The sequence below is a fragment of the Pleurodeles waltl genome, chromosome 8 (assembly GCF_031143425.1).
Source record: "Pleurodeles waltl isolate 20211129_DDA chromosome 8, aPleWal1.hap1.20221129, whole genome shotgun sequence".
NCBI lineage: Eukaryota > Metazoa > Chordata > Amphibia > Caudata > Salamandridae > Pleurodeles > Pleurodeles waltl.
The window spans coordinates 153,506,428-153,529,969 of record NC_090447.1 but is presented as its reverse complement, the minus strand read 5'-3'; the positions used below and the strand labels follow the sequence as shown (position 1 = coordinate 153,529,969).

Genomic DNA, 23,542 nt, shown 5'->3' with positions numbered 1-23,542 from the left:
TACTACTTTGATATTCTCCCAAATGGAGGTAGAGATAAGCTCAGTTTTAAAAATGGCCAATATAATTTTCAAAATATGACTTTCAGGCAAGCAAGTTCTAAATATATGTCTGTGTAGTTAGGAGCTAAGTATTTTCATCATCCTCTGTTCATCATTCCCTGCAGTGGCGGTTTCCCTAAATGCATGGACTTGTCAACACTTACCATGTTGCGGTGAGTTCTGCTGTTGCACCATGTTTGCAGGATGGAACTAGATGTGGACTGGAAGGAAGTCACTGGAGCTTCCGGACGTAGCTTCCAGACAAAACACCTAGTATTCTTAGAATACGAGCTTAGTTCCAGGAGGTCAATAGATGTGATCTTGAGTTTCAGCAAAGTCTTCCTTTTCTAAGAGTGATGAAATGGATTCTGTATTGACTACACGATGGGAGACGATGGGCGTGAGTTTGACCTGTAAACTGTCATGAGGGTCAGTGTGGAGTCCTATATTTTTCAGTGCATGAATCGGTGACATTAAAGAAGGCGACCCTACAATCTGTAGCCAGGGAAGAGGCAACGTGAATTAGAAGGTACCCGAAAACCTACAATACTGCAACGTTATAACACTGTCAATATGGCACAATATAAATGTCTGTAATGTATTACATTCAGTGTAATCAGCAGCAAAACCCTGTATCTGGGGTGGAGTAACCCTGCCAAATACTACAAGATCAGGGAGTGGGGACTGGCAGTTATTAGGTACTCCCACATCAGGTTAATCAATGTAACAGTTAAAAATAAAACAACAAAAAAGTTGTATTGTGACCACCCTTGGAAGTCCTCAGTGGGACTGCACTCCCAATGCTGAGAACTGTTTTGAAAGCCACATCTTCAAAGGAATAAAAGGGGACTAAAAGCCAGTCGATGGCCACAAGATGGCTTATAGTCCGCCTTAGACGGTGAAGACAAACCGATCATTCTCAGTTGAAGGTTTGCTTCTGAGACAGGGAGTCATGACCTCAGAGTTAACATAAGTGAAGTCACACTGGATGTTCTAATTAACAGAAACAATGTGGCACGAATGCAGCTACCGCCTTCAGGCAGAACTGGTGTGTGAAAAAAACAAAAAACAGAAAACTGTTTCAGAAGGCCGGGGCTGGCCAGAGGACGACTCTGGATGCTAGTTTACTGTGCTGCAGCCTGCAGCGACATAGGCTGGCTTGGAGGTGCTTGGCTGTCTTCCTGTGCTGTTTATTTCTTTGTAGCTACTGTGGTTTATACTTGCTTAATAGTGGCCACTCAGACATTGTCTGTTACTCGCGAGAAGGAGAAGTTATGCAGAGCCCTACTCAAAACACAATGTTATTATTTTCCCTGGAGGAGTATTGAGGTGTGGATGTTGCAGTCTGGGGATAAAAAGGTAATTTGTCTTTGAGTTTTTCCCCAACAGAATGGAATGCCAGAGTAGTTATTCAGCCTAAGCATTTGTCTGGAATTCTCAGGTTCCATCACGCATGGAGCTGCCGCATACTAGCTCTTTCTCAAAAGTCTGCACTTGCTGCCTCTTTCTGTCATGCAAGCCCCTTGATGAGCAAGCGCGACTGGTGCCCACCACCATATAGTTGGCACTTGACTATGAATGGCAACAGAACAGTCCAGCTCATGCTGACAAGTGACGAGGCCTAGCCACTCAGTCCACAGAACAACACAGCAGTACTACTTAATGACTGGATTCCCGTCACTGCCTTATTGTCATACAAAACACTTTGATGCGCATAAACTAAATGCTGTACATAAAGTATAGATACTCAAAGAAAAACAATGCTCTCTAGCTCCTTGCCAGCTAAAGATCTAACTCCAGACATTTATAGCATCTACACGCTAAGAGCTATGTTATAGTTCATGGCCATTGTTGGTTCATGGAGAATTTCACAATCTGTTGCGAACTTAGCGTGCACAGAGCTCAGGCTAAAAAAATTGTTGGACCGTTACTTTAATTAGGGCCATTTACATTACAATCTTGCGCTAGTCTAAGGTTCAGTGTACGATATCGGGCTTCTTCTTGAAAACCGTTCAAGCAGTTACCAGTCAGGTTGCTACACTTCACACACTGACCATATCCTTTTGCACCACTGGGATTTGTGCTGCTATTTTAAGTATTTGAAGTTTGATGCGTGTGCATCGAAACCCACTCAAGCCCAAGCTATGGTCACAACCTTACTAAAATGTCCAGAAGATGCCGCCCAAGACTGGCAAACCTAAATAGTCACTAAAGGGTGGTTGGGGCAACACCAAGACTACAGTCTCTGGACACAGTCAACGTGTGTCTACTAGCCCAAAAGATACAAATGAGGTACTAAAGATGGGTCATGTGCCCGTATCCTTAACTCCCACACTGAGGGCAAAAGCTATTTAAAAGGCTGTTTTTCATGTGAATCACTGGTCCTGGTCAGAATTTTACAGCGGCTAGAGTGCAGTTGAGACTCGGGGTTTGAATGTGACTTTGTCCAGAACCATTTAGTGTGTTCTGATGCAGTCAGTGGTCCTAGACTTGGGATGATGCTGTTCAGCCTCCTGTATAAGTCCCCAGGCCATTGGGGAGAGATGATCCTCAAAGCTGCCTGTAGAAGGCTGTTGGGGGAGGTGCTCACAGTTTACGTGCTGCAATGATGGGGTCAGGGACAAACCCAGCTCATGCTGTGCAGTGGTCCTCTTTAAGCCAACAAAATCTCAGATGTGCATAGACTGTAGTAAATCACCATCACTCGCACCATTGAATGGTTCTGCTATTGGAGAAATCAGGCATGCTAATACAATACCACAGTGATTATGGTCAGAGAAAAAACTCACAAAGTTAATACAATGCCTTACATATAGTAGAAACGTGTTACCAAGTTCTGATAACAATGTAAGGCTCAGACTCCTTTTGAGATTTCCCAAAAATACTTGTTCCTTGAAAAGGTAATCAGTTTTGTGACCGAAATCTTTAGTCCCCCCCCCCCTCCCCCTCGCCCAGACAAACACCGGCTTCTTCTAGTCATCATTGAACTAGTTTACTATCCATTGCAAACCGATTTGTACAAGCTTTTAACCCATGTCTTTAGACTATTTACACTTCCCTTCTTTTTAACTCTTACAAAACGATGCAGGTAACTCACACTCTGGACCATCTTCTTGTTGCTACTCACTAATCAGTCTCCTCCACTGAAACACGCTTCCTCCTGAACTATACTGGATCTCTCCCATGTTCACATTCAAGTTTGCACTCAAAATATACTTGACCCATATTGTAATACAAAGAGTACAAGTTTCTGTTAGTGGCTTTGATTTACTGTGAAAGGGGATATGATGTTACGCCCAGAGTTGCAGACTTCGGAACTTGGAAACCAGGTTGGAGTCCCAGCATTAGCTCAACATCTGGTGATTCTGGGCAAATCACTTAATTTCCCTGTGCTTTAAAAAAATCTGACCTTCTATAATGCCATTTGGTGCTCAAGTAAAGAGCTCCAATGCCCTTGGGAAGAGTTTCTCTCTGTGCTGTATAAGACTACAGAAATAAATACCCTCTATCACTCTTGAATTTTTAAGTCTTCCCTCCTCATGGAGCCGAGATTTGTGAAAAAGGTTGAGAAAGGTAGCAACTTATGTTCTCAAACAATGGGATAGCAAGCGTGTCATGGATACAAGTGCAAGGAAGGAAATGTGCTCTCTGGCTGTTGTTTGAATTGAGCACTACAGAAATAATAAGGATTTAGTGTGCCCCTGAGCCATGGTGCCACAGCACTTGCTGCACAAGTGAAAGCTCTGCTGTTGTGTCCAACCCTCACATATCCCTCACTACCATACCTGATTGTAACTGACTCCCTGATCACTGTTAATATGTATTAAATGGTAAATACAAAGCATTTCCAATTCTTTCATCCTCTCAATACTCCCTCTTTTGTGTCCTCGTCATCTCTGAAGGCTTCTTTAAGCGTGCAAGAAAGTTTGCATCGGGCCCTCACTAGGGTTGATTGCTGCACTTTGCACCTGTTTTTAGGGTCGAGCGCGCAAGCACGCTAGCCTGTTGTAATCTCTCTGTGGGCTTTTAACCATGCCCACTCTTGCTATTCATTCTTTGTTGTACTTGTCTTAAATGCTTCATTTTTATTGGTGCATTTTGTGGAATGTCCTACTTTGTGTGTTGGGTTCCCTCCCGAGGCAATTTAACTAAGTGAACATTTCTGTTGGCCATCACACTAGGTCCCGCTTTCTCCTGTTACAGCGAGTGATGGCCCCGCCTCTGGTTTCGGTTTGCCTTTCATCCCAGCCGTGATCCTTTGTAGACATTCACACAGGGAGCCAATAACTCTCACGCTCATGGCGGCGGTGGCGCTCTGAATCGGCTTGCGTCTGTCAACCGTGTTACTTTTCATGTTCAATTTATGTGCAAGAAAAGTCCAGTTAGGCATTTACAACGCTAATAGCTCTAATTCAAGCAAACCCGAGACCCATTGCATTGCAAATGCTTGTTCACTGTGTTTTATCACCAGCTCATAGGTAGCAGTTGGTAAACCGAAGCACAAATACTGAGAGAGTGCAGTACGCATACATTCTCAACTCGCACTGGGTATAAGGTTTAAAAGTGAGCACAGACTGCTTTTATGATACTGTGTGTCTTGTTCTGAACGGGGCCTTGCACTGAAGTCCTTTTAGCTTGAAGTGTAATCCCCTGTATGGCTTTTCTGGTAGAAATGTCCCTGTTGCTGGTCAGATAATGAAATCTGCATTCTAGGCTGGTTTAGCTGACAGCTCACATTGTCCACCCACCCCTACAAACCCCCGTTATTTGCACACTGTCTGCGTTGCAAGCACATTTCCTGAACTTTCCGTGCCATGCTTCCCTGTTAATCATTGATGAAAGCTTCGTTAACCAGTGCGCCGGCCTGAGACGTTATGGTTGATCTCTAAAGTGATGGATAGGTGAGGAAAGCTGACCCCTGTGGTATCTGGTGAGAGAGGGAACCGGGCGCAGGCAGCAGAATAACATTTGCTCTCGGAGGAGGTGACATACGAAACAGCAAGTCTACGAGGATAAAATTATATTTCAGGTTTATTGGTTATACAGGTTGGGTTAGCTTACGGGCGATCCAAGTGGCAGAGGGACACTGACCGAAAGTCAAGCCTTTCATTCTGGCCCCCAGTATACCTCTTCCGGTTCACGCCCCACCCCTCTGACAACACAACACATCTCCTCGGAATCTCCTCAGGACATAATTCGTCCATCCTGGTTGTCGGGGAGCACCACTATGTTTCTGCCCTGTCAATGTCTTCCTGCGGGCGACGTGGCCAGCTGCCCTCCTTGCAGCAGTCACACACCAAGAGCGCCTCGCTGCCTATTTCAAACACACACATGAAAGCACTGGGGGCGCCATGCCGGATCCGCCTTCGTAAATGGCCCCCATTGTCCAGAGGAAATGTTTGTTTTGGCGCCTCAGTGTTCTAGCCGCAGATGCTCTGCACGTCGGAGTAAAAGGAGCCTTTCTAGTCCCCGGTCTCTGTAAATGCCTGTGGTTCCTGAAGAGATACTGCCCCAGTGTCTTCACGCGCACCCGGAAGCTGCATGTCCTTCCCTCCGCTTCACCTCCTGTTTAACTCTTTGTCGCAGTCTCCACCTCATCCGACTTCCCACCACACAGCCCTTTAAATACTTGTTTTGTTAGCCATAGCCCCACCGATGCCACTTATGTATTAAGTATTTTACTTCCTTTTCGTTGAACCAGAGTTTTAACAAACTTCGATGGAGCCACTTTTAGACGTGGCATGCCAGAGTAATGGCTGTTTTTTAATTTTTTTTATTGCAAGTATGTGTCAAAAAAGTAAAAGAACAACATAAGAAAGCGAGCACCTGTCTAAACATAGCCACCTTATGATTGCAGTAAAAATGTACAGTAAAGTAATCTTTGCATATAAGTTAGATTACTTAGGTTCCGTTATAGAACGCAAATGTACTTCGAATCTGTATAGTTCTAATGCACATAACAGCAAAATATGATTCCTATTTGGGCAAAGGGAACACCCCTTTGACCTTAAAACAGTGTAACTTGAGACTTAGTTTAAACATCAAATGGTAAGTTAAAATAGTAAATACAAAGGAGGACAGGCGTATTGACCCTCCAATCCCAGCAGTGAATTCAACTTATTTTTAGGTGGCTATGCACACGTGATTAGGAGAAATGCTATCGCTGATAGTGCAAAAGACCAAGCGTTTGTTATGGGCTAACCCTCTGCCCCGTCGTGTGCCCTGTGGGGAGTGGAAGCAAAATGTCAATGGCAGTTGAACAGACCAATAGATGAAGAGAGCTGACTCAAACTACTTCTATATGAATATCTTTTTTTAATTTTTTTATTACATTAGTCTGGCGAGACGGCTACAGCTGTTTCTAGGACAGACCTAAAAGTATGTTGTTTTGTGGAGTTCTTAGTTCCCGACACCAAGTGGATAAAAAGGTTTTGAGAAACTAAACATTTATTTACTTTGCTCCATTTCCAAGGGCGCCATTTGCAGTGTCTCCAGCGCGAGTCTGTTGTGTACAACTTTGCTGCTTGTCATGGGATTGATGTTGCTGGTACAAACCAGAGAGCATGGAATAGTTGACGCTGGGCCAAGTCCAAGTTCATGAAGACATTGACCGACCTTGGGAACAGAGCAGCCTCGTTTCGACATAGCCATCAGGGTCCAGCACACTAGGCGGTGATCAGCACGTAGACAATTATTTGCAGGGGGCTTTAGCTTCCGGCTGAGCGCTCATTGAAAATTTCGAGCTTGTTTTATTCTAATACAACCCTGGCGAATAGAAATGCCAATATTTAAATTCACCTCGAGCCAGCCACACGACTGCGACTGAGTTGGATTATAATCAGGGCCACTAGATTATGGATGGCACATAATTGTGCAAAAACGCCACAGCCGCACAATCACTTAATTCTAGTCCCCGTGATTTATAATAATGCCACTTGCTTATTTTGAAAACTGCCAGGCAGGGACAAGCTAATAACTTTCAGCCCTTACACCTTTTTCTGTTAACATGTTCACAGTGTGTGTGGCTCTTATATCTAAAATGTCGTAAAAGTAATCTAATTACAGTGATAATTTATTTATAGTACAGAGCCAAGAGAATTGTGCCTAAGCACTTTGTTAGATGTTGTCAGAGCATCAGTTAGGATTTGTGGGAGGTAGCCAGAGAAAGGCGTGTATAGGGCAAGACGGATGGCAGAGCGGCCGATGGGTGCAAGGGTGCAGGCCCAGGCAACACAGAGAGGACCTCGGAGAGTCATTGAAGGGAAAACATTGATGTCTGCCGGAGGTTCTGGAATGCGAGTTATAATTTAGATGCAGTGTAATCCGTGGATGCATTCACTCCATTGCCCATGTTTTAGGAGGTTCTTTGGCTTTTTTGTTAGCGTCCTGAAAGATCTTAAGAGAAGCACTGTGTGAATTTACCACCCGACTAAGCAGGATGTCTTTTTACCAAGCTCCGAAGGATGAAGGGCTTAGTGTACCCACAGGCATTCAAACCAGACACATGCAAGTCTGTTGTTGGGCGCTCAGGCCGCTGACGTTTGTTGAAGCATAATTAGGAAAGATAGACATTTAACCAGAAGTCTTTGGATTGTTTGTGGTCCCTAAATGTGCACATTTTGTTGAGAAAATGAGGTGCATCAATTAGATTCGTGCTTGTTTTCACACTTTATTTATTTTAGTCATGGCTGTTTATAGTCGCTGATTACTCCGATGCCGTGCACTCATTTTGTTAATTAAGATTTTCATCAGCCCACCATTATGAAAAATCTGATTTAAAGCGTAGCATTAAAATTATGTTTCACATAAAATCTTTTCAGCATACCAAATCATGCTGCGCTTGGAGGCTAATGGGACTGACTCCAGCCTGAAGGAGAAGTGGTAGTAAGGGTCACTGCTGTGCTTTGCGAATTGACTTGATGCTGCAGCTGCCCTGGCCCATGAATATGTTGATAGGCAGAAGATGGGTCATCAATGTGTTCTGAGCTGAAGAGTTAATGTATTGAGTTGAATTGATGACCATGCCTTTGATTATTGTGGCAGGCCTCAGATCGGTCATTGCTGTACTGTGAATTGAAAGTTTCATACATTAGGAGTTGAATTGGTGAAGGAGCTGTTGTGGCCCATAAATATTCGATGGCCTAATTATAGATTGCCATTGTGTTCTGTGCTGAAGGGCTCATACTTTGCTAGTTGAATTGATGATGGAGCTGCCATGGCCCAGGAGTATCACGGTGACTTGAGCGAGTATTGGTCACCGCTATACGGTGCACTAAAGGGCTCATGCATTGACAGTTGAATTGATGAAGCAGCCCTGGCCTATGAAAATCTTGCTTGCATAAACATGGGTTGCCACTTTGCTGTGCACTGAAGGGTTCCTACGTTGTGAGTGGAATTGATAATGGATCTGCCCTGGCTCATGAATATCTTGATGGCTCATTAGCATTTTCCTGCATATCTTTGACCCAATAAGGCTGATAGTACAGATGTTAGTGCTACCCTTATCTCCGAGTTCACAACCAGCAGTGATAATTTGAATAATGTCCACTGCCTCACGGGATACACATGTGGGAGAGTGGTACACTATCGGAGGTTTTGCCCTTTATAGTACTTGGAAAAGGTTAGATAAATGCATTGGAGGAGAAGCTTCAAAGCTGCATACTTCCCAGTTTCCAGATCTTAGTATTGCAGTACATTCTTTGTTGGCAGCAGGATGACCAACATATTATTCCTTTGGAGAGATGAAAGGTAAACAAAAAAAAGCAAAGTGCAACAATTAATTCTATGATCATTGCTGGTAGTTGAACAGTATCTACGGAAAGAGAGTATGTGTCTTTAAAATTTGGATGAAGAAGAATATCCTCTCTCCATTTTAGCCTTGCTACACCCCGTTCACTCATGAACACTGCCACCAAGGTTAAATTGCAACCTGGACACTTCATTTGCTGCCCTGGAAACCTCCAGCTGATTCTTGCTTTGCTAGTTTCACATTGTACTCTTCCGTGTGCCACTGCTGAAGACTCCGAGTCAAAAGTTCTGATCAGTGGGTTTTTAAAATAAATAAATCCATGTGCGCCTTGAATAGAACCGACTTGGATAAAAAGATAAAATACCTACAAACGGTAACCTGGAGTAGTTCTAATTAATTAAAAATACCTTTCAGACTTTAGCTAGATATTTTACAGACCCTAAAATCCCAGCTTCAAAGAAGACTACCCTCTAAAAGAACACTGCCGAAATGTCTTGCCAACCCTCTTTTAATTCTAACATCCATCTAACTCAATACCAGTGTCATACCGACCACTCATCTAAGAAAGAGGAACGCATACCCACACTCTTACAAAAATTCTTTGAAGATGCTGCCCTAGAGCCCCTTTGACCCCTTTGCTGCCAGGCCTTTTCCCCCTCAGGTGCCAGGCCTTTTTTTGGCTTTTTGGGGCAGTTCACACTTCGACCCTCATAACATTTTGCCCACATAAGCTACCCACACCAAATTTGCATCCTCTTTTTCCAACATCCTATGGATTCTAGAGGTGCCCAGAGTATGTTGGTTCCCCTGAAGGAGGCCATGAAATTAGCCAAAATACAGCAAATATTTCGTTTTAAAAAAAAAAAAATTTAAAAGGGGAAAAATGGCTGCAGGAGAAGGCTTGTGGATTTTCCCTGAAAATGGCATCAGCAAAGGGTTTGCAGTGCTAAAATCACCAGCTTCCCAGCTTTCAGGAACAGGCAGACTTGAATCAGAAAGCCCAATTTTTCAACACAATTTTGGCATTTTACTGGGACATACCCCGTTTTTACGATTTTCTTTTTGTGCTTTCAGCCTCCTTCCAGTTAGTGACAGAAATGGGTGTGAAACCAATGTTGGATCCCAGAAAGCTAAACATTTCTGAAAAGTAGACACAATTCTGAATTCATCAGTGGGTAATTTGTGTAGACCCTACAAGGGTTTCCTACAGAAAATAACAGCTGAAATAAAATCATATTGAAATTGAGGTTAAAAAAACAGCCATTTTTCTCTACGTTTTACTCTGTAACTTTTTCCTGCGATGTCAGATTTTTGAAAGCAATATCGTTAGTCTGCTGGACTCTTCTGGTTGCGGGGATATATAGGGCTTGTAGGTTCATCAAGAACCCTAGGCACCCAGAGCCAATAAATGATCTGCACCTTGCAATGGGTTTTCATTCTATACCGGGTATACAGCAATTCATTTGCTGAGATATAAAGAGTGAAAAATAGGTATCAAGAAAACCTTTGTGTTTCCAAAATGGGCACACAATAAGGTGTTGAGAAGCAGTGGTTATTTGCACATCTCTGAATTCCGGGGTGCTCATACTAGCATGTGAATTACAGGGCATTTCTCAAATAGATGTCTTTTTTACACAATGTCTTACATTTGGAAGGAAAAAATGTAGAGAAAAACAAGGGGGCAATAACACTTGTTTTGCTATTCTATGTTCCCCCAAGTCTCCCGATAAAAATGGTACCTCACTTGCGTGGGTAGGCCTAGCGCCTGCAACAGGAAATGCCCCAAAACGCAACGTGGCCACATCACATTTTCCCAAAGAAAACAGAGGTGTTTTTTTTAAAGTGCCTACCTGTGGATTTTGGCCTCTAGCTCAGCCGGCTCCTAGGGGAACCTACCAAACCTGTGCACTTTTGAAAACTAGACACCTAGGGGAATCCAAGATGGGGTGACTTGTGGGGCTCTCACTAGGTTCTGTTACCCAGAATCCTTTGCAAACCTCAAAATTTGGCTAAAAAACCACTTTTTTCCTCACATTTCAGTGACAGAAAGTTCTGGAACCCGAGAGGAGCCACAAATTTCCTTCCATCCAGCGTTCCCTCAAGTCTCCCGATAAAAATGATACCTCACTTATGTGGGTGGGCCAGGTGCCTGCAACAGAAAAAGGCCAATAACCTGTAGAGATTGAGGGGATAGCACAGCGAGTTGATAAGCACATATTTTTATTTTATACATCTTTAGGCTGACTCTGCTTTGGGGACCCACACAAGTGAGGTGTCATTTTACCTGGGAGACTGAGGGGAACACTGGGGAGTAGGAATTTTGTGCCAGAGCAGTGATCGTATAAAGAAAATTCAGGAAAACATGCCTTTTTTAAGCAAAGTTTGAGGTTTGCAGAGGAGTCTCGGTAAGAAAATGTTGGGGGATCCACGCAAGCCACACCTCCCTGGACTCCTTGGGGTGTCCAGTTTTGAAAAAAATTCTGGGTTTGGTAGGTTTCCATAGATGAAGGCCGCAGCCAGGACCAAAAAACATAGGTGCACCCCTCCCCCCCCAAACACAGGTAGTTTTGTTATATATCATTTTGATGTGTCGACCTACGTCTGTGATGTGCATAACACTAAAATTGTGAAAAGAAACGCACTTAGGTTATGTGAAAAAGACCCCTCACCCACCAACCAAGTTGGTGGCATGCTTCATCATCGGGGTCCCACCTGAGACACCTAGCGTGTCACAAATGTGCTGCAATGCCTAATTACAGCGGATCAGGTTTTGTCATTTTTACCACACATACTGGTTGGATTTGGCACGAGGGTGAGTGATGGGTCAGTAGATCAAATTTCATTAACAAGAGATTTCACAAAAGTGAAATGCACTGTTAATAACTGAAAGGCCAAAAACTGAACCAATGACTTACAGCTCGTGAGCTGTAAAGCCGCGTCAATGCACCAACTGTTTTACAGTCCATTCACACCCCTTTCATACATGATATGCACAAGACCATTCACGCCGCCAGCCATGGGCCCAGCACATTACAACACTCGCTTCGACAGACAGCGCCACTCAAGGGCCCATCACTTACATATGCCCACTTGCCTGATACAGCAATCACACTGGCTGATGGGAGCGTGTGGACTGACGTTTGGCTGGCACTGCCATCACTTTTTTTTGTTTTGTTTATAAACAACAAAGAAACCACTGACTAATTATAAAATAAGTACAAAACTACGAACACAAAAGCTCTAACTAAATACATGACAGTAATGCCAACCATATAAATTGAACATATGAAAATATAAAATAGGCAGTTTACGTTCACTGTATTTCCCCAAAACTTTTTTGGGTGTGGTAACTCCTGAAACAGCCGGCCACACACCGCCCAGGCTTTGAAGGGCAATCAGGGCAGTACATCCGGCTCTCCTGAAATTTAACAAATTTCATCCTTGACTCAAGTGAACAATCCTTGAACACAATAAAAGCATTAAAAGTTGCCAAATGAAATAAATGCAGGGTCAACTTTTTATACCACACGTAAGGCTTACGAAGAGCAGTGTAAGGTTTAAACCTCTGATCTACTGTAGCAACACCACCCATGTGCCTATTGTAGTCCAAAATGCACGCAGGTTTGCGCACTTCGGCAACCTGACCCCAAACAGTCACAGGGGAAGTACTCTCATAATGGATGGTAGATAGCATGTACACATCCCTCCTGTCTGTCTGAAAATTTCAGAGCTAGCAGCTCATTATTCCGCAAGGCACTGCACTGTCCCCTCCTTGGATAGCCTTTCCGGTTAGAACGGATTGTGCCACAAGCAACAGTGTCCACTCTAAACAACTCCTTGAACAACTGCACTCCAGTGTAGAAATTATCTACGTACAAATGGTGACCTTTGTTAAACAGTTGTCTACCAAGTTCCCACACAATTTTCTCTCTAACTCCAAAAGTGGGTTGGACAACCAAGGGGGGTCAATACTGGAATCCCTACCAGTGTAGACCCAGAATTTATACACGTATCCGGTACTACTTTCTGACAGCATATACAATTTAATTCCATACGTGCCCTCTTACTAGGAATGTACTGCTTAAAAACTAAACGCCCCTTGAACAGGACCAAAGACTCGTCCACACTTCTCTCTTTGCCTGGAACATAGACCTCTGAAAACCGATCTACAAAATGATCAAGGACAGGCCTAATCTTAAAAAAAAAATCTTAAAAAGACGGTCACAATCAGGTTGATCTTGTGGCAAGGCTAAAGTGTTGTCTACAAAATGCAGCATACGAAGAAGAAGCAAATAGCGATTACGAGTCATAGTTGCAGGAAGGGACTAGTAGACCAATAAGAAGCCAGTGACGGCTTCCTTATGAACCCCATCAAAAAAGTCAAATCTAAAAACTTTTTTATCTCTTCCAGATATGTGGGAACCCACTGAGTAGCTCTAGACTGAGGCCTAAGTTTGGCAGTGTTGTCCCTCAAATATTGCTCCGCATACAAATTAGTCTGCTCAACAACTTCTTCCAAAAATACATCGTCCATAAACAAGTGAAAGAAATTGACAGGCAAAGAGTTTTCTGTATTGACTCTACACTCTGGAAGACCAGTAAATGCAGGTAACTGTGGCTGCTCCATGTTTGGGGCAATCCAGGTGTCAGGTCTTCTAATGGGAAACCCTTCAGCCCCAGGCTGCTGCACTCTTGGCACATCAATGTCCTCCTCTAAAACAGGCCCTTCATCTGCACGGAGAGTGGCTTCCTCATTAGAAGAATCCTCTCGGACAGAAAAATCACTGCCAGAATCTCTCACTTCCTCCTCTACCTCAGATGCAGAGTCAGTCTCGTAATCATGGTCAGAAGACGACTTAGAAAGCACACCAAAAACCTGCTGAGCAATCACTCTGCGGCTAGACATGATCCTTTCTAACAGCAAATGGATTGCCAACAACAACCAGCACTAAAATAGGTAATAAACAAAGTGTAGCTTTATCACAAAGAGTTATGTACTAAAAAACTATACCACTCACTTGCCTAAAAAAGCTACTCACCAGCAACTACTCTGCACAGACACAGCGATCACCAATGATATCCCACTAAAAAGAAAAAAGCAAACTAAACATATGACAACACAAATATCGTGCTCAAATCTAAGGACAATTTCACACAGAATCCTGCATTTAGTACACCACCTACAAACATGTCATTCATGCATGTCATTGCTTTTACTTACCTAAAACATGCAACAATGCAAACCGCAGGACAACTACTGCCAAAACCGCGAGGATCCACAGCAAAGGAAGCAAAAGCTTTGAACTAGAACAATAAGAAGAAATAAACGGTTATAATCACAAATACAAATACTTTGCCAGTTGACAAACAACCCGCCACCAAGAACTTAGAAATTGTCCCTGGTGCCTAAGTGGCTTCTGCCCTGGGCCTAAAAAACAAATAGGCCGATCTGCCCCCAGTGGGAGCAGAAATGGCAATCAGTAATGTGACCCCCTTTGGGGGGGGAGTGCCCCTTGCCAAAGGGGCCGCTCCCCTCCCCCAACACAACACACACACATACAAGATCCCTGGTGCCTAAGTGGATTCTGCCCCGCTTGGGGGCAGATGGGCCTAAAAAAAATAGGTCGATCTGCCCCTCAAGCGATTTCCCCTTCTATCCCTGACTGGGAGGTGTGGGAGGGAGGCCCACGGGAGGAGCGCTAGCGCTCCTCCCGTGGGCCGGGTGCAGGACGGGCTGGTCTTGTCCCAGGCACATGGGAACCCTGTTGCCTGGACGAGTAAGGAGGCTTCATCCTCATTCAGTAAAAGATGCACGAATTTCTCCCTTCAGCTGAAGTTGAAGTTCCTTTCACAGAAGATGGGTAACTTGTCTACAAAAGACTTTGGGCCAGATGTATGAAAATGCAATTTTGCATTTCTTAAATAGCAACTTCATAGAGATCGCTATTTAAGAAATGCAAAATGCTATGGGAATAACAATGGGAAAAAGTCCCCCCTGGGTGCACCCCAAAAATAGGGCTTCACCTGTAGAGCGCACACATGCCTAAGGGTCGTGTGTGCTCTATTGCAATTTACAAAAACAAAAAAAGCATCTTGGGGTGCTTTTTCTTTGTTTTTTTTTTTTCTTCTTTTTTTTTTTATATTTTAAATTGCACCTGTTTACCACTGACTTCAAGTCTGTGGTAATTGCATCTCCAAAATGCCCAAATTGCATTTTGGAAATGCATGGTACATTAGAACAGGAAATGCAAATAGGAAATACCTTTTGAAATGTCCTATTTTGGGAATCACATTTTGTGATTCCTACAGGGTAGAAATCGCAATTTGCGATTCCTTAAAGGGTTTGTACATTAGAAAACCCAGTTTGCTTTTCTTAACGGCCTGAAATACCGATTCGGACCGTAAAGAAGTGTAAACAGGATTCGTACATCTGGCCCTTTGTTCCTAGATGGAAATCAACATGGCTTTATGCAAATTGCAACCTTTGCAGTTTTAAAGACGAAATGTTGTTGCCCCTTGCATGCATATGTCCAGCTTTGCTGGAGGCCCATAAGAAATTGCTGTAACTTGAAGTTTATGGACCTTTTTTTTTTTTTTTTTTTTTTTTTTTTTAAGCTATTATAAGTTATTGATTTTTATAAGCTGAACTGTACGTGCCTGAATCACTGGCAGCACTGTTTATTCTTGTTGAGTGTTGGGCTCCTGCTTGTGAATTTATATGATAAGCGTGTTGTGTGTTTTATATTTTAATGGTTTTAATTAAATGCATACAATAAAGATTGTATCTCGTAGCAATGTGTAGCAATACCTGAATATCTCCTGTCCAGGACTCCTGCTAGTGCTTGTAAATCTTCTGCATGTTGGCCCGGTCACTAAACCAGTGTAGCACCTTCTCCAACATACAGGTTAGGTAAAAGAGGGGCAACTACACAGCGTCTCTTACACTGGTAACCTGTCAGGCACCACAAGGATACCCGTCCCTCTGCAGTCTGTGTAACATGTAGCTTTACTGGACATCTTAAACCTCTGCAGAATTGTTCTCCAACTTTACGCAGGGGACACAAAATTGCATTTTGAGACTCTGAAGGTCACAGAGGTTGTAAAATGTGAACATTACCCTAGCAGCCATTTAAGCATGGAAGGAAGGATCCAAACTAGTATTTCTCAGTGTCCAGTTGTTGGTTGTCCCGAAGGGTGCAACAAGTTCCAAGTGACCAACACAAACTAACCATTAAGGATGAGAGAGGACCTTTGGCATTTCCACTGATAATCATCTGAACATTGAACTCCAGGATGTCACCTTGTTTCCTGATACTAAAATGTATTATGCTGCCCATTGCTTTTTTTTTTTTTTTTTTTTAACTGAAATCATATGAATTTCAGAATGCCCTACTGTCTCTGCTTGAGCCCCAGGTATATAAGAAACCTCATCCCCTTGAGCTTTGCACTCCCCATGACAGTCAAACGTGGACCTCTCAAACCCTCTTTCCTTGCTCTCTCACATATCTTTCTCTCTTTCTCACCCGCCTCTTTCTTGCTCTCTGTCTTGTTATCGTTTTTTCGAGGAAGCCATGTACGTGGGATTATTATTGTATAATAGCTCTATGACCTGACAAAATGGAACACTGACTTAAGCACTCTCTGCTGACGTAGCACATTTAGAATGTCACAAGTTTGAAACTCGACAGTGCCAGTTCAACCTCTTATCATTCAAAGGCCAATACACTGCATGGCAGTTTGTTGAGTAATAACACCAAATGTCTTTACAGTGCTTGCAATTAGTAAATCTGTGGTATCAACGCTGTATGAAGTTAGTTATTGATTTTATTGTTACCAAGTAACAGTTCAAATAGCTGTCCGTCAGACTTTGACCTGAAAAGGGAAATGCAAATGTTCATCAAGTAAAAAACTGCTTTTAGTTCTCGGTGTTAATATCTTAGAATTGCTTTTTGGTTGGCATCCCACATGATCACTACTCTGAATAGGGAGGTGTCCTTCGGAACAGGGACTCCCTATTCTTCAGACCCAAATCCAGTAAAAAGTAGAAAAAGAGCTGGAGATAACTTTTAAGACTGTGTTTACCAATCCTTAAGCTGTACAAAAGAAAATCGCAAGGCTTGATAAGGATAACATCAGTACACATTGATTTGTAGGATTTGATGTGGAAATTCAGTTCTAGTGAGTCATTTACACTTAAATACTTTCAATAGCATTTCACTCTATTTGTTGTTACTTTCTTTTCCAAAGAAAGAATGGTATATTTTGATACTACTGTCTTTTGATCAACCCAGACTTAGTTGCATTTGAGGAGTCCATGCTGAGGACAGATGATATCCAAATAAAAGGGGAAACTGGAATATTCTATCTCAAAATTCAAAGTTGAGAATCAACCGTTTATGTGTAGGGCTACATCTTTTGATCACAATCAATCACCCATAGACTCAAAACAATGTAAATCATCACAAAACTTGTTTCTTACTGTTACTGACAAACCAGATAATTTTGATTATATTTAAGAAACATGTTAGGGAGTGGTTATTGTATTCACCCATTAGGTTAGAGGAAACTTAGAAGTGTTGGTTGTAAATCATCAATATGGGTTTAATGCAGTGGCTAAATGCTAATTACTGTAAAGTGTGTTTGAGCTACAAAGTAGTGTCCACCAAATGCAATTATCAGACTGTTCTCAGGCATTGATAAAAGATAAAATGTTGCCCCAACGATAAGGAGACTTCAGTAATTCTCCCCCTGACAGGATGGCTTGTCATAATTTTGAGTTTGACAGTGCATTTAGAAGGTAATCTATGGGCTTTGCCTAAGCTCCTGCGAAATTGGTCTTTAGAGAGTGGGCACAAAATGAGAACAATTGCTTCTTAAATTTATTTGTGCTCTTTTTGATAGCTAGCCAGCCACTAGGGTGCTCTTCAGAACAGAATATTGCCTGAAAGCCACAGCTAAATAATTATCATCAGTAAATAACAGGGTATAAAACACTATTTACGAAATAAATATCCATTCTCACATTTAATTTCAGTAAAAGTGTTGTCACACTCAAGGACCCCCGAGTTGAGTTTTTACATATGTCTTGGAGCTGCACCTACTTACTTGAGTAGTGGGAGGGAATCACTAGAACCCTATCTTTGATCATAGAAAGAGTGATCCCTTGTACCCTGGGACATTGTCTTCTTAGCTGGTTCCCCCACACCACCAAAACAAAAACTACAAGTAATTTCCAAGACTTGCCGTTCATTTAGCCAAGAGGGAAAAAGCTCGGCTATGGATTAGCTCCCGGGAACTGTCCTATGAGAACTGGAGGCAGGGGATGCTGAAGTGGGCTGGATCTGAGAGTGTGATCAGATTGCAGGACGTTGGAAGGGGCCAGGGATCAATGGATGGGGCCACAGCCTGGGAGGCACTGGTGACGGCACTTGACGAACAGGATACATAGTCTACTGAGGGCAACTCCCCCCCCGCCCCCAATCTCCTTAAATGGCTACCCTTAAATGCAGGGGTATGAGGCTGTTACACACCACAGCAATATGGTGGCAGACGCATAAGGTACCTGGGACATCTTTCGTTGGGTGGACGACCCCCATCAGGGACACTCTCTCATCTATACCCTGGAGGGACACAGTTAAAACATTGGGGAGACATCAGGTACAGTGGGAGGGAAGAGGGTTGGGGATACCTGCTTATTACCAACCATTAGAAGTTGTTGCATGTCTTGAGATAGAAGTGCGTAAGGTAGTATGTGTGAAGGTGTTTTCTCACCCTAAAAACCTGGAAGGTGTTGGTATGCAGATTATGTAACTACATTGACAGAGTCCTTGAATTAATGCCACATGTGTTGTAATGTAATATAAAACTTAATAAAATGTGTTAAAAAATGTGTTAAAAAGTTCCCATATCCCTGAATTAGGTTACAGTGACTGGGGCACTGGAGATAAAATAAGTGTTCCTCCAAAAGGATACTCCCACTAGGTTAGCAGTGTCACTCTTTGTTATTTTCTAGCTGGGTTTTATGTGCTCAGACAAACGCCTCCTCACAACACAAGAAATCCTGTCTCAGTACTGTGTCATCAGTGATGTTATTTGGGTTGTCATCAGTGATTCTTTTAGTATGTCGTGAGTGATGTATTATGTGAGGTAATAAGCAGTGCATGGCAAGGACGCAACTTGTAGTTGCTCAGTATACTATAACTGGTGAATTTCAGGGTTTTGTTTTGATTTTTAAATATTTATCTTTATATTTTTACAACACCTTAACATCATTTAACATTATTTACCTTTTTTTCAGCTTGTGTATGTATGTAAGTATATATGTGTGTATGTGTGTGTATGTATGTGTGTGTTGTGTGTGTGTATATATATATATATATATATATATATATATATATATATATATATATATATATATATATATATATATATACACACACAGACTTCTTCTCAATCCACAGAAGCATAAGCATTTGGAAGCATGTGCAAAATAAATGTATTTGATGTTTAAAACATCGGACAGCATAACTCATTTCGGCAGTGCAACTGCCTTTTTGATGTGTCATGCTGCCCTACGTCAAATAAATGTATTTTGCATGTGCTTCCAAGTCCATGCACTTGAACCGTTCTGTCACAGTGTCCTTTCCTCGGGATCTGCATGCTGCTGAACAAAAGGACCACCTCCCGGTGTTACTAACTCAGAAAGCTATTATAGCACAGAGTTATGATGAAGCCAGACGGGGGGAAGGGAATTAGGGTAGGGAACTGCAGGGAGAGAGATCTGAAAAGAACAAGTTAGAATAAATATGCATATACTCATTCATAGCAGTATAACTCATCAATGGACTCTTGAATAAAGGCATCTCCGTGATATCAGATTGAGACCCCTTTTGTGAAGTGAGGGCGAAGCCCCTTCTTTGAATCCTGGAACAAGAACAAACTACAACCTCTGAACCAAGAGATGGCAAGAGCTTTGGACTATGGTCATACTCTGAATATCAATCCTGTAACAACTATGCATTCATAACATAAACTTTTGATCACAGTCTAAGAATTCTCAAAGACTCAAATATGTATCTCACATATTATGCCTTCCAAAAAACTATGAAACTATAATTTGCTTATCTCCGAAACGCTTTCACATTTACAACTATAGACATGAAAGTTTTACTCCTTGAACTTGAATCGCTTTATTTGTTGGACAGAAGCGCCTTGTTTATTGTTCATGAAGCGCTTTGATTGTTATACATGAAGCGCTTTGTTGCTTATGCCAGAAAGAGCTTTTACTTGTCTGAAGCGCTACGCTCGTTATGCTAAGGGGCGCTTTACTCATGTGGCCTGAATCACTTTGATTGTTGTGCCAAGGGCGTTTTACTCATGTGGACTGAAGCGATTTGATTGCTGTGCCAAGGGCGCTTTACTCATGTGGACTGAAGGGATTTGATTGCCGTGCCAAGGGCGCTTTACTCATGTGGACTGAAGCGTTTTAATTACTGTGCCAAGGGCGCTTTACATGTGTGGCCTGAAGCGCTTTGCTTGTTGTGCTAAGGGGCGCTTTACCTTTGGAAGTAACAACTCCCTTCAAGATTGGACTTAACAAGACTTTACCGCTACGAGTACGACCTACTCGTATCTGAATTCACCATGGAAACAAGGATACTCCGATTTGCTGTCAGTCTGCCATGCAGGAAATCTGCTCTTCTTCAGAGGAAGCCCCACGAGGTCTGACTGCATTGAAGTCTTCAAAATAGTGAGCAATGTGCTTGGGTGTGGCTGGGCTTTATAGGCGTGCCACACCCCAAGATGGCTGCTGCCTCTAAAAACATGGGAATTGTAGTCTCTTCACAGAATAGCACTGATAAGTGTACCTTGTCCACCAATGTCCTAACCCTGCAGCTACATGAGCTTTACCACAGGGCAGACGACGCTGATGACCACTTTTAGAACAAGATGGGATGACAAGTGGCGCGCATGAAGTGCCGCAAATCCACGCAGCAGAGTTTCGGGCGGGACCCGGACTGTGCACAGCCTTATTCCTGACACGTTTGGGCGGTGAGTGGCGATACACCCATAGAAGCACCACTAGCGGTTTGGTGCGGGGTCTTTGTGGCTAATAAATCTTTCAACACTGGTTGCCTCAGTGAGCCCTTCATTTGCCGTAATAGATATATATATTTTTTTTTAGTAAACTCAAGAGATCTTGTCTAATGCCAGACCTAAAAAGCACCCATACCAAGGAACACACCAGCCCCTCTGCTAAGGATCAAAGCTAAAAGTTTAAGCTGTGTTAAAGTGTAAAATGTATCCGACATTACATGTTAAACAACAAAGAGTAAGGCTAGTCAGCTAGGGACTGGATACATTCTCTGGTCTTTTGCCTGAACTAGGTTTTCTTTGTTTGAGAATGCAGTGCACTTACCTAAAATTGATTTACTGTTCTAGCTTTCCCTAATGCCTTATAAGCAGTGCAAATGAATGATCTGAAGGAGCTGGACAGTACTGGTGTAGGAGGTTGTACTATTATTTCTAATGAATGAAACAGCAGAAAACCACACAGTGCCGTATTTGACTGAAATGAAAAAACAGCCCGTAAGGAGACTAATTACTGAAGCAGGAACAAATGTTCTTCCTTTAGGATACTGGTGCCACAGATTTATACAATTACTGGAGCCTCTTCATTACAGTTGTTATGGGATCACAGAGGATAACCTCTCCCATTTTTGTTGATATTTTCCAAATGAATATTATACAGAAAGTAAGTACCTGTATCGCATAGTGTACATATTTTAGTATATGACCTGTCCTTAAGTATGTTGTGTATCCCAGCAGACATGTATTGTAGCATAACCTATCCAGTTCATTGTTTCCAGAGCGCATGAAACATACGTTATTGATAGTATACCAGTAAATCAATCAAGAAAAATAAAGCATTTAGAACTGGATTACACCAGGTAAAGATTTAGAGAAAGATCTAGAAAACAAGCAGGAGGGAGAGAGGAAGCTGGGGTCGGGGGGAGGACAGGGGGATAAGGAAAGGAGGTTATGAGATTATACCTCTCAAACACATAGAGGCACCAGCAGTAGTCTATTACTTTCTGCACTAAATTACTACAATCTAGGCTGCAGGGAAAGGATATCATTGATGCTATTATTCCAAAAGCAAGTGAGCTAACAATAGTAAATAATAACATACTGTTTGCAGACATAATGCAGTAGGGTGGATATATGTAAAACAGTGTGTACCTGTGGTCCTGAGGATTAAACATAGGCCCTGTATCACGGAACTGGTGATCCATGTGAACAAATCATGGGAATGGCAGTGGTTGCAGCTTAATGATTTTTCTCTTGGACAATGAAAGAGAGGGAACCTTTAATAATCACGTATGTATGGAGGTAGCACGGTGAGGTGGGAGGGTTCATGGGGGTAGTAATACAACATTGAAGGAAGGGTGAGTATTCCTAGCTTCCACATATTTGTGTTTGTTGCGTACATCTGCACCAAGTTAGTATATATAGTCGTGGGATCAATACTGGGTAGGTATTTTTTGCCAGTATTCCATCGTGTCCCCTTCGTTTGTCTAGGAAAGCATACCATATCCTATCAAACTCTTTGCCTTTCAATTTGTATGATTTTTTTTCACAGTTTGCGATCCTATACATTTCAGTCAACCACTGATAGCATGTGCGGAGCTAGTTTTACAATGGCGCAAGATATAGAATTTGACTGCAGCTAGACAGGTTGCTATACACTTGTGTGTATAATAATTAAGTCCTTTAATATCAGAGGTGTCAGTCAGTATAGGTAAATATGGGGACGTGCATGTTTGGACCACACTGTGTGACTGTACTTGGCATCAGATGTCCTCCCAATATTGTGCCAGCGCTTTGCAGATCCATACAATATGATATAAGCCACAAAGTTCTGCCTTGAATTTCAGCTGTGGTTTCAAGCCAGTAGGCTTGCCCTTTTGAATCTAGACTGGGTTCAGTACCAGTTATTGAGGCAACTCCTTAAAGTATAAGAACTTCAGATTTGCCTCCTTGAGCATTTTTTGTGACTAATGCTCAGGGAGACAAGAGTTGACTAATCTTGAGATGCATATTATGTTTCCAAAAATATTCGCCCTAAAAGTCTGGTTGAGATAAGAGTAGGTACAGAGTGTAGTGCTTTAATAATAACACCATATAATCCTGAGACCATTCCCTGGCATCGGCCCCAACTTTTGTAATAATTATTAATTGATAGGGGATTAATCAAGAACTATCAGTTTGAGGGGCGGGGGGAGGGTAGGGGAATTCAACCTAAAACAGAGGCAGTCAGTTTATATTTCCATTGGCCCAAGTCCTGCAGGATGAATTTAGTTTTTAATGCAGTAAATGGCGTGGGATGCCCTAAACTCTAGCTTTGGATAATTGTCTTTAGCCCTCACCACCACCGGCGTTCCAGTTTGACCACAACAATTGCGTGCCCGCCTTTCTGTATGGCTGAGTTACGACACTCCGGTGTTGCATTGTTTATCAAGTTTGGTACGCTAAGCAGTTTGTGTACTATTTGCCAGGCAGTTGTAGTGCCTTTAAGGATGGGTTAGTCACCATTATCAGTCATACATTATCCAGGCAAACTGGGGATGCCAGGCCTATCCTATCCAAGAGGCAGCATTCCAGCACCTCCCAGACTAGTGTCTCTTCCGGGTGTAATAGCATAACTAGGACAGGTGAAAGGCTAGGCTCTATGAGGCAATCCAAGTCCACTGG

At 42.6% G+C, this 23,542-nt stretch overlaps 1 protein-coding gene across 6 annotated transcripts in view; it reads left to right on the top strand.

Moving 5' to 3' along the window:
- The window catches only part of PICALM (phosphatidylinositol binding clathrin assembly protein), a 449,858-nt gene that overhangs the window by 20,132 nt on the left and 406,184 nt on the right, over window positions 1-23,542 (top strand). The window lies entirely within an intron of this gene.